The sequence below is a fragment of the Halichoerus grypus genome, chromosome 15, assembly GCF_964656455.1.
Source record: "Halichoerus grypus chromosome 15, mHalGry1.hap1.1, whole genome shotgun sequence".
Lineage (NCBI taxonomy): Eukaryota > Metazoa > Chordata > Mammalia > Carnivora > Phocidae > Halichoerus > Halichoerus grypus.
Window position 1 is genome coordinate 48,910,756 of NC_135726.1, and position 15,693 is coordinate 48,926,448.

The 15,693-nt window shown below is 44.8% G+C and overlaps 3 long non-coding RNA genes across 3 annotated transcripts; 2 read left to right on the forward strand and 1 right to left on the reverse strand.

Annotated features, from left to right (window-relative positions):
• The first annotated feature begins 481 nt into the window (after window positions 1–481).
• LOC118535204 (uncharacterized) lies at window positions 482–15,693 on the forward strand. The gene is made up of 3 exons (XR_013444430.1): window positions 482–1,076; window positions 14,023–14,175; window positions 14,546–15,693. It is a non-coding gene; the product is annotated as an uncharacterized LOC118535204 (long non-coding RNA).
• Window positions 1,083–3,271, forward strand: LOC144380330 (uncharacterized). Its single transcript, XR_013444431.1, has 2 exons — window positions 1,083–2,154; window positions 2,801–3,271. It is a non-coding gene; the product is annotated as an uncharacterized LOC144380330 (long non-coding RNA).
• LOC118537489 (uncharacterized) lies at window positions 2,866–4,057 on the reverse strand. Its single transcript, XR_013444432.1, has 2 exons — window positions 3,764–4,057; window positions 2,866–3,229 (listed from the first exon to the last, which is right to left on the reverse strand). It is a non-coding gene; the product is annotated as an uncharacterized LOC118537489 (long non-coding RNA).

The following is a 15,693-nucleotide window of genomic DNA, read 5'->3' on the forward strand; positions in this document are numbered from 1 at the left end:
TCTTTCTTTTTCTTTTTTTTCTTTTTAAGATTTTATTTATTTATTTATTTGACAGAGAGAGACAACGAGAGAGGGAACACATGGAGGGGGAGTGGGAGAGGGAGAAGCAAGCCTCACGCCGAACAGGGAGCCCGACGCGGGGCTCGATCCCAGGACTCTGGGATCATGACCTGAGCCGAAGACAGACGCATAACAACTGAGCCACCCAGGCGCCCCACTTTCTTTTTATTTTGTGATGTCACATCTTAGGTTCCTCAGCTCTCTTGAATCCTTTCATCTGTCCCCCTTCCACACTGCTACCTCCTCTACCCCTGTTTCCATCCCTGCCCGGCCCTTCTCCTGATATGTCCCGATCATCACTGGAGTTTTGAGCCGCTTCCCCACTGTGGGCTCTTGAGGGGTTCAGAGACCCCACAAGCAACCATCTGGGGTGAAACGGCCTGATTGAGAACAGGAATTGAAACTCACCCACCAACACTGTATTTGTCACACCCAGAACTTCCTCTTTGAAGGCAAGAAGGTTTCAAAGGCCCCAGACTCTTCACCCCAATTTTCTCTCTTAAAGAAATCTGTTAAAAAGGATAGTAGGTTAAAAACAATAACATTACACTTACTACCATTAGCCATACACCAGTGTACAGTAGAGCGGGGGTATACGAATCTCATTGCCATACAACGCATCTCTAGCACGTGTTCATTTTGTGACTGAAGATCTGGACCCACAGCTCTGCGTTTCCTCTTCCCTGCCCCCACTGGATCCCATGGTTCTTTCTGTTTCTATACATTTGACTACTTTAGATACCACGTGTCAGGAGAATCATAGGGTATTTGTCTTTCTGTGACTTGCTCATTTCACTTGGCAGAAGGGCCAGAATATCCTTCTTTTCTAAGATTGAAGAAAATTCCGTTGTATGTAGATGCCTCCGGTTCTTTCTCCATTCCTCTGTGTGTGGACATGTGGGTGCTTGACTCTGGAGAAGAACACTGCAACGAACGGGGATGTGCAAGTATCCTTCGTAACGTTGCTTCCAATTCTTATGGCTGTAACATCAGGAGTGAGATGGCTCCATCACATGGTAAGTCTATTTCTTCCTTTGGAGGAAACTCTGCACCTTGTTCCACGGCAGATGGGCCATTTTACATTTTCACTGACATCGGGCCAGGGTTCCAATGCCTCCAGATCCTCCCCAACACGAGTTGTTTTACGGTTTTTGGGTTTTGGGTTCTTTTGGTTATTGTTGTTGATGGTGGCCATCCTAACGGGTGTGACATGATATGTCTTTGTTCTTTGATTTGTTTTCTGTAATGATTACTGGTGCTGAGCCTGTTCTCAGAAGCTTGGTGGCCATTGCATATCTTTGGAGAAATGCCTCTTCAAGATTTTTGCCTCTTCAAGATTGTTTCCTTGGGTAGTTTGTTTTCCTTGTTGTTGTGAATTTTAGAGTTTTTTACATCTTCTCGATTTGAATCCCTTACCAGACATAAGAATTACAGGTCTTTTCCCCATTGTGCAGGTTCCCTTTTCCCCAAGTTGATTGTTTCTCCTGTGGGCCAACAGTCTGTAAGCTTGAAATGGCCCCAGTTTTCTCGTTGGCTTTTGTTGCCTGTGCTTTTGGCGTCATGTCCCAGACATCATTGCCAAATCCAATGTCATGAAGCTTTTCTCCCCTTCTCCTCTCTCAGCTTCACGGTCTTAGGTTCTCTGTTGAGACGCATTATCTATTTTCAGTTAATTTTTGTGTCTGGTAGAAAGGAAGGGTCCGGTTTCCTTCTTTGTATGTGGATATCCATTCTTCCCAAGCCTTTTCATTGAAGGGACTGTCCTTTCTCATTCGAGTGGGATTGGCACCCTGGGGAAGATCATTTGGCCATGTGTGGAAGGCTCTGAAATTTGGGGGCTCTCTGTTCTGTTCATTTGGTCTATGTGTCTGTCTCTGTGTCTACGCCAGGACCTCACTCTTTGGTTTCCTGTAGCTCAGTAATATGTTTTGAAATCGGGAAGTACAAGCCTCCCACTTCTACTATTTCTAGATTGTTCTGGCTCCTTGGGGTCTGTTGAGATACCGTATGAATTGAAGGATGAATTTTTTCTCCTTCCTGCCCAGCATGCCATTAGGATTTTAATGTGGATTGCATGTGTACATCACTTTGGGGGTATGGACTTTTTAAACAAGATTTTATTTATTTCTATGTGAATGAGAGAGAGTACGAGTGGGGGAAGAGGCAGAGGGAGAGGGAGAAGTAGACTCCACGCTGAGCAGGGAGCCCGACACAGGCAGGCTCCCCATTTCCAGGTCAGCCCCAGGGACCTCCGGGGTTCACCGGGGAGGGTTGTTCCACTCACACCCTTTCCCACTCCACGGTGTCTCTCCTGACCCAAGGGGGGTGTTCTCGTGAGCCTTAGGAGTCTCACCACTGCTCACACTGCAATGTGGGTCCCCTGGAACCTGAGTTTGGGGGCTCTATTCCTTCCCCCAGCTCAGTCCTCAACCCAGCTGGCTCTACTCTGGCCAAATTTGGGATACATGCCCCACAACTGGTAAAGACGCCTTCGACCAGTTCATGGTTCATACTTCTTTCACCTTGAACTTCTCCCGGGGAGTGAAGACATCTCTAAAACCCCTGGGATGCTGAGCCCCAGAATATAGGCTGAGAAACCACCCCCACCCCCATCCACCATGCGGGAAATCTCACCCAGGCTTCGGATCCCTCCCTCCCCAGCCCACCCTACGCCATGGCATGGAGCTCTCTTTCTCATCACCGTGGTTTTTCCCTCCTCCTCCTGGGATCCTGGCCACAGAGCCTGAGCCACACAGGAGAAAGAAGTCAGCCTAGGACGGGGCAATAAGGCTGCAGACACTCTACTTGTGGATAAGAAGTTTATTTGCTCTTTCGTGTCAAAAAAGAAAGAACTGAGGCTGCAGAGCAAAACAAAACTCTTTTTGAAATCTGGGAGACACAGAATCAAGAGGAACCGTAAATGTGCTCTGAGCGGGGGAGGAGATAGAGTGGATGAAGGTAAACCCGCAGGCTTGTGGAAGTTCTTCTGAAAGAAAGATGATCGGTGGGGCGCCTGCGTAGATCAGTCGTTAAGCGTCTGCCTTCGGCTCAGGTCATGATCCCAGGGTCCTGGGATCGAGCCCCAAATCGGGCTCCCTGCTCCGCGGGACGCCTGCTTCTCCCTCTCCCACTCTCCCTGCTTGTGTTCCCTCTCTCGCTGTGTCTCTCTCTGTCAAATAAATAAATAAATAAAATCTTAAAAAAAGAGAAAGATGATTGGTGCGGCATAAATAACTGGCTTTACTATATATAGAGACGGTAGTTGCGAGGTGGAGTTCAGCAAAATAAGCTTCCATCTGAGAACCGTGGCAGAATGTAGCAGTTTGTGGTAGGCACAGGCCGGGTCCAGAGTTGGACGTGCATAGGACCTTTTTCTACAATGGCCTCTGGGCTCCATGTTAGGACTGCTTAACATTAGTGATTCAATTTTGGTGTTTCCATTCACAGTTGTGAGCCAGTCTTCTTTGCGAGTTTGGGACAAGGGGCCAGGCTCAGGGAGAGAGCTGAGCACACACACAAGCCTCCCATGACAGTAGATAAGCTAGTAAAGTAATTTGCTCTCCTCCTGGTGCTAAGTATTCCCCCAAGGAACCCAGATCGCTTAGGTGTTTAAGAGTAGCTAAAGCACAACCACAGCTATGGGTTTAGAAAACCTCTTCTTGCGTCGAGAATAACATGGCATATTTAGGAAGACTTCTCTGACCTTCAGTTGGAGTATAATGGAAGCAAGATTGCTCAGGACATAAATAAGGGTCTTCTTCAACAGACACTGGCACATCTTTTTTAAACAATCTGTGAACTTCCATTGGTTCTCCAGTGATGTCTTGAATAATTCAGGAACATAAAATCTGATCTTATCCAGGATAAAGGTAGCTACAAGTTCCACCACTGATTCCACGATCCAACGTTTGATACTGAACATAATTCAATTGTGATAGCCGAAGGGTGTGTACACTTACTTATCCGCTCCGGTCGCAAAAAAGACGATCAAGCCCGGAGGGCCGGCCTTTTATAGTTTCTGCAGTGAGTCATGCTGCGTCATCACGTTGTCACTCGCAGGAAGGGCTCCTGGCCAATCAGCTTGTTGTACTCTGGCCAAATTTGGGATACATGCCCCACAACTGGTAAAGACGCCTTTGACCAGTTCATGGTTTGTACTTCTCTCCCCTTGAACTTCTCCTGGGGAGAGGAGAGATCTCCAAAGCCCCTGGGATTCTGAGCCCCAGAATATCAGCCTCGGAAGTCACCCCCACCCCATCCTCCATGCAGCAAATCTCACCCAGGCTGCGGGACCCCCCACCCCACCCCACCCCATCCCATGGAGCTCTCTTTCTCATCACCGTGGTTTTTCCCTACTCCTCCTCGGATCCTGGCCATAGAGCCTGAGCCACACAGGAGAAAAGAAGTCAGGCCAGAATGGGGCAATAAGGCTGCAGACACTGCATTTGTTGATACGAAGTTTATTTGCTCAGTTGTGTGAAACAAGAAAGAACCGAGGCTCCAAACCAAATCAAACCTTTATTGAAATCTGAGACAGATTTAGGAGGAACCATGAAATGTGCTCTGGGCGGGGAGAGAAAGAGTTGATGAAGGTAAAACCTGTAGGTTTATATCAATTCTGAAAGAATTAGGATTGTTTTTTATAAAAAACTAGCTTTATGATATATAAATAGGTCAGTGTGGCAGTAGCTCAGTGGGGCTCAGTGAAATAAGCTCCTTCTGAGAACTGTGGCAGAATAGAACCGTTTGTGGTTGGCACAGGCTAGAATTTCAGGTTACACCCAGATGCGATGGTGCATAGGACTGAGCTCCATGTTAGGGCTCCGAAACATTAGTGATTCAATTTGAAAATTTCTGTTCATATTTGTGAGCCAGGCTTCTTTGTGAGTTTGGTACAATGGGACAGTTGACGAAGAGAGAGCTGAGCACACACACAAGCCTCCACTGACAGTGGATAAGCTAGTAGAGTAATTTGCTCTCCTCCTGGTGCTAAGTATTCCCCCAAGGAACCCAGATCGCTTAGGTGTTTAAGAGTAGCTAAAGCACAACCACAGCTATGGGTTTAGAAAACCTCTTCTTGCGTCGAGAATAACATGGCATATTTAGGAAGACTTCTCCGACCTTCAGTTGGAGTATAATGGAAGCAAGATTGCTCAGGACATAAATAAGGGTCTTCTTCAACAGACACTGGCACATCTTTTTTAAACAATCTGTGAACTTCCATTGGTTCTCCAGTGATGTCTTGAATAATTCAGGAACATAAAATCTGATCTTATCCAGGACAAAGGTAGCTACAAGTTCCACCACTGATTCCACGATCCAACGTTTGATACTGAACATAATTCAATTGTGATAGCCGAAGGGTGTGTACACTTACTTATCCGCTCCGGTCGCAAAAAAGACGATCAAGCCCGGAGGGCCGGCCTTTTATAGTTTCTGCAGTGAGTCATGCTGCGTCATCACGTTGTCACTCGCAGGAAGGGCTCCTGGCCAATCAGCTTGTTGTACTCTGGCCAAATTTGGGATACATGCCCCACAACTGGTAAAGACGCCTTTGACCAGTTCATGGTTTGTACTTCTCTCCCCTTGAACTTCTCCTGGGGAGAGGAGACATCTCCAAAGCCCCTGGGATTCTGAGCCCCAGAATATCAGCCTCGGAAGTCACCCCCACCCCATCCTCCATGCAGCAAATCTCACCCAGGCTGCGGGACCCCCCACCCCACCCCACCCCATCCCATGGAGCTCTCTTTCTCATCACCGTGGTTTTTCCCTACTCCTCCTCGGATCCTGGCCATAGAGCCTGAGCCACACAGGAGAAAAGAAGTCAGGCCAGAATGGGGCAATAAGGCTGCAGACACTGCATTTGTTGATACGAAGTTTATTTGCTCAGTTGTGTGAAACAAGAAAGAACCGAGGCTCCAAACCAAATCAAACCTTTATTGAAATCTGAGACAGATTTAGGAGGAACCATGAAATGTGCTCTGGGCGGGGAGAGAAAGAGTTGATGAAGGTAAAACCTGTAGGTTTATATCAATTCTGAAAGAATTAGGATTGTTTTTTATAAAAAACTAGCTTTATGATATATAAATAGGTCAGTGTGGCAGTAGCTCAGTGGGGCTCAGTGAAATAAGCTCCTTCTGAGAACTGTGGCAGAATAGAACCGTTTGTGGTTGGCACAGGCTAGAATTTCAGGTTACACCCAGATGCGATGGTGCATAGGACTGAGCTCCATGTTAGGGCTCCGAAACATTAGTGATTCAATTTGAAAATTTCTGTTCATATTTGTGAGCCAGGCTTCTTTGTGAGTTTGGTACAATGGGACAGTTGACGAAGAGAGAGCTGAGCACACACACAAGCCTCCACTGACAGTGGATAAGCTAGTAGAGTAATTTGCTCTCCTCCTGGTGCTAAGTATTCCCCCAAGGAACCCAGATCGCTTAGGTGTTTAAGAGTAGCTAAAGCACAACCACAGCTATGGGTTTAGAAAACCTCTTCTTGCGTCGAGAATAACATGGCATATTTAGGAAGACTTCTCCGACCTTCAGTTGGAGTATAATGGAAGCAAGATTGCTCAGGACATAAATAAGGGTCTTCTTCAACAGACACTGGCACATCTTTTTTAAACAATCTGTGAACTTCCATTGGTTCTCCAGTGATGTCTTGAATAATTCAGGAACATAAAATCTGATCTTATCCAGGACAAAGGTAGCTACAAGTTCCACCACTGATTCCACGATCCAACGTTTGATACTGAACATAATTCAATTGTGATAGCCGAAGGGTGTGTACACTTACTTATCCGCTCCGGTCGCAAAAAAGACGATCAAGCCCGGAGGGCCGGCCTTTTATAGTTTCTGCAGTGAGTCATGCTGCGTCATCACGTTGTCACTCGCAGGAAGGGCTCCTGGCCAATCAGCTTGTTGTACTCTGGCCAAATTTGGGATACATGCCCCACAACTGGTAAAGACGCCTTTGACCAGTTCATGGTTTGTACTTCTCTCCCCTTGAACTTCTCCTGGGGAGAGGAGAGATCTCCAAAGCCCCTGGGATTCTGAGCCCCAGAATATCAGCCTCGGAAGTCACCCCCACCCCATCCTCCATGCAGCAAATCTCACCCAGGCTGCGGGACCCCCCACCCCACCCCACCCCATCCCATGGAGCTCTCTTTCTCATCACCGTGGTTTTTCCCTACTCCTCCTCGGATCCTGGCCATAGAGCCTGAGCCACACAGGAGAAAAGAAGTCAGGCCAGAATGGGGCAATAAGGCTGCAGACACTGCATTTGTTGATATGAAGTTTATTTGCTCAGTTGTGTGAAACAAGAAAGAACCGAGGCTCCAAACCAAATCAAACCTTTATTGAAATCTGAGACAGATTCAGGACGAACCTGAAATGTGCTCTGGGCGGGGAGAGAAAGAGTTGATGAAGGTAAAACCTGTAGGTTTATATCAATTCTGAAAGAATTAGGATTGTTTTTTATAAAAAACTAGCTTTATGATATATAAATAGGTCAGTGTGGCAGTAGCTCAGTGGGGCTCAGTGAAATAAGCTCCTTCTGAGAACTGTGGCAGAATAGAACCGTTTGTGGTTGACACAGGCTAGAATTTCAGGTTACACCCAGATGCGATAGTGCATAGGACTGAGCTCCATGTTAGGGCTCCGAAACATTAGTGATTCAATTTGAAAATTTCTGTTCATATTTGTGAGCCAGGCTTCTTTGTGAGTTTGGTACAATGGGACAGTTGACGAAGAGAGAACTGAGCACACACACAAGCCTCCACTGACAGTAGATAAGCTAGTAAAGTAATTAGTTCTCCAGATGATAAGAATTCCCGCAGAAAGCCCAGATTACACAGGTAGATGAGTAGTTAAACCACAATCACATCATTCGGTGTAGAAAACACCTTTTTTTTTTTTTTTTTTTTTTTTTTTTTTGCAAAACAGAGGTGCTTATTGTGTTTTAAGAGTATAAAATCATTGTGTTCATCAACCATATAGGAATCAGAAAGCAAGAAATTTAGTCCCAGACCCCTCTACATTCTGCCCCATGAACTAGAAAGTTGCTTTACTCCTTCCTTAGTTTTTGTTTTTGTTTTGTTTTGTTTTATTATGTTCAGTTAGCCAACATATGGTACATCATTAGTTTTTGATGTAGTGTTCAACGATTAGTTTAGAAAACATCTTGTGTCCAAAACAATATGGCATATTTATCAAGAATTTTCCATAAAAAATATTTTTCCTTCAATCATATTGTGTACAACAGAAATAAGTTTTCCAATGACAAGAATTCTCGCAGAAAGTCCAGATTACATGGGTAGACGAGTAGTTAAATAACTTGGTTTAGAAAACTTCTTGTGTCCAAAACAATATGGTGTATTTATCAAGAATTTTCTGTCAATCATATTATGTACAATAGAAATAAGTTTATCAATGACATAAATAAGAGTTCTCTTCAATAGAAACTGGCACATCATTTTAAACCAAACCATGAATTTCCATTGGTTCTCCGGAAATGTCATCAACAAACCTGGGATATACCTTCTTACCTTATGCAGGACAAAGGTAGCTACAGCTTCTACCATGAACTCCATGACCCAAAGTTTGATAGGGAACATGATTGACTCGTTACCGGACATGGCGAGTGTGCGCTTGTCTGCTTCCCACCAGCCTGTTATAACCCGGCAATGAGTCATTCTCTGTCATCACGTTCTCACACGCAGGAAGGGCTCCCAGCCAATGAGCTGTTGCACGAGTCCCAGCAGTGATTGACACTGAAGCACTATAGGATTATTTCTCACAACACAAGGCATGTCACGTGACCTTTGCAGTCTGTTTACCAGCGTGTGCCCGAGAGGCCCAAGTTTACCATTTGGCTCTTGGTGCTCCAGATATTCTGTAAAAGAGTAGCTCTGTTTGTGTTGACAGGAACCTTGCAGTTCTCCCACCCGCCAGTGGGGCTCCCTTTCCTCTAGGACCCGGGGATTGTGTATGGGAGGATAGTAGTCACTGGGACAATTTGATCCTGAGGCTGAATTTTAGGTAGAGGTTGTTTTTTTAATGCATCTGTCGAAAAAAATCACATGGCTTTCCTCCTTAAACCATTAATGCTGTGAATTGCATTGATTTTCTACTGTTAAACTAACTATATTCCTGGAATAAACCCTACATTTCATGCACATTATCTTTTTCATTCACTGCAGCATTGTGTCTCCTATTCCTGTAGGATGTTTGTAATGCTGACTTTGGCCTATTATTTTCATTTCTGTATTTTTTCTGGTTTGGGGGTCAAGGTATTTCTAGCCCCACAGTAAGAGCTGGGGATGTGTTCTCTCTTTCTCTTTTCTGTAGGAGTAGGGGTAAGATTAAAATGGAGTCTGAATGTTTAAAAATCTCTCCTACCAATTGATCTAGGTTCCAAAATAGTAACTCAATTTGTTGGTTCATATGGCTACTCATTACTCTTTTGGTAGATTTGAGCCTATGCCTCTCAGTAATTAGAGAGCAAACTAATCAGGAAGGATATAGAATATTGGAGCAGTGCAAGAAGCTGGCCTCTCTCTATATAAAATGTTGCAATACATTTTTTCAAGCACACATGGCAATTTTATGAATATTTGCCACATACTAGACCAGAGAGCAAATTTCAGTAAATATTCATAGATGGAATGCTCTGTGAACACTGTGCTATGAAGTGAAAATCACCATCTTCATGGAAACCATCTTTTAAAAAACTTGTGCTTGAACAAAGAACGATAATGGCAATTTCAAATTATGTATAATTAACAGTAAAAATACTTTCTGTAGGGGCGCCTGGGTGGCTCAGTTGGTTAAGCGACTCTTGATCCCAGCTGAGGTCTTGATCTCGTGAGTTCAGCCCCTCATTGGGCTCCACACTGGCCGTGGAGCCTATTTTAAACCAAACCAAACCAAACCAAACCAAACCAAACCAAACCAAACCAAACCAAAACAAAACTTTCTGTAGAACACACAGGATGCAACTGAGGCCAGCTCATGGGCAAATTTAAAATGCTAAGATGCTTAACATAGAAAAGAATGAAAGAATGGTTGTTTATGAGCTAATTATCCACTTGTAGAAGTAAGAAAAGGAACAAACTCAAAGGAGAAAGAACATAAGGGATGAGCAAGAAACACAAAAGTCTAGAGGTGGCTCTTTCAAAATAAATTTCTGACCATGTGATCGGAAAAAATGAGACAAGGCACAAGAAGCAACGTTAGGAGTGGAAAAGGGAAAAAGGAGGATGGCCTTGAAGGAGATCATGAACATTCTGATTGCAAAATCTGAATAATTTGTTCAGTGATTACCTACAAAAATGGACCAGATTGAGTCAGAAAGAAAGAAATGCACGAGTAGCCATGTGTGGTTAAAAAAGAAGAACTATAACGGTAGAGGAATATCTTGTATAATGCAGCTGGGGTGGGGTGGGTTGGGAGTGGGGCTGGCCAGGAATACACAGGGCTGTGGGGTGCTGGTTCTCTTCTTCCTTAAGCTGAGTGAAGACACATAGTAAGGTGTTTTTTTTTTTTTTTTAATTTTTGCTCCCCATACCCACCACAGATGCCATAAGCAATTATTTTTAATATCTCCAATATGCAATATGAAAACAAGAAAAAGTTTTAAAGTTTTTGCTGTCAATTTAAGAAGAAAAGGCTTCAGTATGGACTCATACAAATACAGAGCAAACCTTTACCATACGCCCAGGATAATCAACCAAGTCCTAGTAAATATGTACTTTACAACCAAAGCATATAACACATTTGAGAAAAATCCATAAGGAAATAGGAAAACAGGGCAATGAAGGAGAAAACTGCTGGCCAGTGCACACACATCTGAGGAGAGCCAGTGGAGTGAGGTCGGGGAGCAATCGCCCGATGTACAAATGGAACCCATGACTGCTAGAAACATCGTGTACTAGTTCAGAAGGAAACTTCTCAACGTCCTTCTGACCATCAGGGATTCAAGGAGATGGCTGATGAGCTCCCATGGAAAGGGTGCCGGCAGAAGAAAGACTTCCCAGAAATTAAAAAAACAAATAAACACACAAAAAATTGAGTGTAATTGCTGAATAACTGGAATGTCACTGCTGAAAAATCTACCAAATGACCTGGAAGCTACAACTGAGGAAATCAACCATAAATCAGGGAGCAAAGATGGGATGTGTGAGAGAGAAGTGCTTGGGGAGTTGTGCACATTTGTTTAGTGCCTCTAATGGGTGCCAGGCACTACGTCAGTGACATATATGAATTACTTTACTCTTCAGGCAGCTGTAGGAGGATGTGAATGTGTTCCTTTCCTAGTGTCCTCCCAGAGTCAAAGGATTTTTTTTTTTTTTTTTTAGAATTAGGGTTGAATTTTATCAAATAATTTTACTAAATCTATTGAGATAAGTATTTTTCTCCTTTAGTCTGTTGTCATGGAGAGTTACTTTCTGATATTGAAACACACTTGCATTCCTTTTTTTTCTTTTCAGAGAGAGAGAGAGAGTGAGTGCAAGTGGGGCAGGAAGGGGCAGAGGGAAAGAGAATCTGAAGGAGGCTTCACACCCAGTTTGGAGCCCAAAGTGGGGCTCGATCTCACGACCCTGAGATCACGGTCTGAGCTGAAATCAAGAGTCGGATGCTTAACTAACTGAGATGCCCAGGTGCTCCCTCCCCTGCTTATTTTTAAAAACACACTTGCATTCCTGATAGAAATCCTACTTGGTCATAACTTTTCTGTCTATTTGCTTTTTTGACATTATTAATTCTGCATTTGGTTTCGTAATGTTTCCTTTGATTTTGTATTTGTATTTGTAAGTGAAATTGGTCTGTAATGTTCTTTTCGAGCCTCATAAACTAGTTAGGAAGTGATCTCCTTTTACCACTTTTTATTCTCTGGAGGCGTTTGTTGAGAATTATCTTTAATTTGAAGATTTGTTAAAGTTCATCCATAAAGACAATGGGGGCCTGGTACTATTTTTTTGGTGGAGGGTAATTAGTGGCTCTCATTTTAATTTCTTTAATGGTTATTGCTCTGCTCATATTATCCATTTTTTTCTGAGGTCAGTTTTGGTGATTTACATTTATCTAGATAATTTTTCATTAATCCATAATTGAAAATATATTGGCCTAGCTTTTGTGGTAATCTCCGACAAAGTTTACAATCTCTCTTATATCTCCTTAGTAAGTCCTTAAAGATTTTTATCAATATATCAATTGATCCCTTTCTCTTTTTTTAAAGATTTATTTATATGAGAGAGAGACAGGGAGGGAGGGAGGGAGGGACAGAGGGAGAGAGAACCTCCAGCAGACTGCATGTTGAGCAGGGAGCCCAACACAGGGCTCGATCTCACAACCCTGAGATCACAACCTGAGCCAAAACCAAAAGTCGGGTGCTTTACCAACTGCACCATCCAGGTGCCCCTCAATTGATCCCTTCTCTGTTTCTCTCTCTCTGTCTCTGTGAACACCTTGGTTTAGTGGTGAATGGTGCAGGGTAGAGGGAAACTTACAGCAAAGATTCTCTCCTGGCCAGACTGCAGTCAGGTTCTCTGAGCCTTCTCCTTGACTAGCTAGGCCTGACCATATGCTTCCGGTCCAGTTTGAGAATAAACCTACTAATTAGCTGAGCCAGAATCCCCCACCCTCGATATCTGACCAAATTCCTCACATCCCAGCATCCCCTAGGTAGTATGTGATCTCTCCAGCCTGTCTTCAGTGAAAGCCCTTAGTGAGCTTAGCAAGAATTACTCTACCCTCCTGGTAACTTTCCATCCACTGACTGCCCCACCCTGCCTCTTGGCTATAAATCCGCACTCTTCTTGTTGATTTGGAGTGGGGTCCAATCTGTCTCCCCCACTGCAAACCCACGGTAGTAGTCTGCCTCAATAAAGTGTGCCTGACCATCCTTAACGAGTGTCAGAGTAATTTTTTCGGTAACATTGAAAATGAGTAATTATAATATGGTTGATGAGGATTAGAAGAAAGTGCATTAACAGGGGCTATGCGGTTATAAGGGAATCCCTGAGGGGCTTGTAAAGGTTCAAGAATTTGGAAAATATTAAGACAAGTGAGGAGATGGTATTTAGGATGAACCAAAAGACTGGGGAAATAACAGGTGGGGGAGACTGAAAGAAATTAGTCCATCTTTAGTGGCAGGGCGGGTAAGGACCCCACAGAACAAGTGTCCAGAAGAGCTTAGCTGTCTAATAGGCATTTCAATATTTTATGTCCAAAAGGAAGCTCTTGGGTTGTTTTTTCCCCCAGTGTTTTCCCCTAAAATACTAACTCAGTTTCCCAGATCACAAATTGGAACCACTATCCCTTTTGTGTTGAACAAGCCAGAGCTTCAGAAAGAGCAGTGTGGGTTACATTCTGGATGTACTTTTCTTCCTTTTATTTTATTGTATTTTATCTTATCTTATTTTATTTTATTTTTTAGTTTATTTTAGAGAGAGGGCTCGCGCAAGCTAGTGAGGTGGGGTGTGAAGGGGCAGATGGAGAGGGAGAGAATCCAAAGCAGACTTCCCGCTGTGTGTGGAACCTGATGTGGGGCTGGATCCCATGATCGTGAGATCATGACCTGAACCTAAATCAAGAGTCAGACACTTAACTGACTGAGCCACCAGGTGTCCCACTTGATGTACTTTTCAAGTGTGTGCGGGTACACGTGGGGCTTGATGGATGCCTTTCCAACATTCTGTGGTCTGTAAACTTTGTCCTGGCAGTTCTGAGTGCTGGACTATCAGAAACCCATCAGTGGGGATACTTTCAAAGATAGCAGGGGCTATAAGAAACTACAGGAGTAACGATAATTTTGATCAAAAATGAGAGTTCTGGGTGAAGAAGTACAGTGGATGTTCCTCATAGTCACCCGTGGCGGGGGAAACAGGACAATTCATACACCCTTACAGTGTTCAGATGAATTAGTTGACAGGAAAATCCAAACCTTTAAACTTTGTTTCAGAAGCGACAAGTTGAGTGTCATCGTCGGAAAACAGGCAGCTGATGGTCCATTGCCAACGTGACCCTTTCATCCAGATGATTCTTCCAGACTCTCTGGGTATGACCCAAGCCATATACCTGAAAGCACGTCGTACATGAGGACTCATAGAGTCAGGTAGGTGCCCCGGAAGTCTGTTGTGTTGGAAATGTGAGCCCAACAAGTTTTTCCGGTTTGCTGGTCACCAGGGACACCTGATGTCACCCCACACAGATGTCAGTGGTTCGCGCTCTTGTTCCTGGTCCTGTGAGGACATGTGGTGTCTGAGGGGAGAAGGGGGGATGAGTCTTTCGACTGAAGGGGTGTTTGCTTCTGCCGGTACCCTGGTGATGGTGGATTTTGATTTGTATTTCTTTTCTTTTCTTCTTTTTTCTTTCTTTCTTTCTTTCTTTCTTTCTTTCTTTCTTTCTTTCTTTCTTTCTTTCTTTCTTTCTTTCTTTCTTCCTTCCTTCCTTCCTTCCTTTCTTTCTTTCTTTCTTTCTTGTAGTATCTTCAAGCTCCATGAGGAAAGGAAGAGAGGACAAAATGTGATTTGGATCCCCTTCAATCTACTCGGCCCGTAAAGTACAGACATGGAGTCATTTCAATCGAACACAGAACACAGGGAAGAAAGGATGCGGGTGGTGAATAGGGACCCAGCCAGTGACGCTCTGAATCTTCAGCTGCAACATCCGGGCCATGCTGGCCACCAGCAGGCTGCCCGCAAACAGCACCACAGGCTGTGGGACCCAGAGATGCTGCTCCAGGGGGGAGCTCGCTCCAGTCTGTGCTGTCAGCTGTCCCGCCGCCCACCCACATCCACCCGCACCGAGTCTGAGGACCTCCAGGCCCCAGTGGACACCGTGAGGATCGTGTCCTGCTGGATGGACTGCCCCCACCTCTCCTCTCTGGCGTCTCGCACGAGCTGGGACCAAGCCGAACCCGTCCCAGCGCCCCCTCTCAGCGCCTTAACTGCACACATAATTCCAGCATTCACTTCCAATCTTCACAGAGGCTCAGCCTGCACACATCTCCTTCTATTAAAGGTCTTTCCCGCCACGTGGGTGCTGCAGCTAGAATCATGAGAGTCACTACTGAATCTTTGGTCCCCCCTGCCCCACGTGGAATCTGTCACCCAAACCTCTCCAGGTCCCCCACCTGCCCCGACATTTCTCCTATTTCTCTACCACTTTCTCCTCCACCGTGACCACGAGTCCAAATTGTCATTTCCTGCGTGGACCTGGCAGGGTCTAACCAGCCTTGCAGGGCGTGGGGTTCCTACTGTTGCTGTAACAAATTACCACAACCACAGTGGCTTCACACAACACAACTTGCTAATCCTAGAGTTTTGTAGGTCAGAAGCCTGACACAGAGCCACAGGGATCGCCCAAGACAATCTCCCCATTTAAAGGCCAGCCTAGTAACAACCTTAATTCCCCATTGCCTTGTCCAGTCACGTATTCACAGGCTCTGGGGAGCAGGGTGTGGACATCCTTGGGGGTCACTCTTCTGCCTATGACAGCTTCCACTGTCTCCTCTCTCTGGGGTCTTCTCTGCGCGGCAAGCAGAGCGATACCACTAGAATAACGTCATGTAAATAGATCATGTCGCTTCTAGAAAACAGATCAAACAACGAATAAACAGTCCCTTTAGACA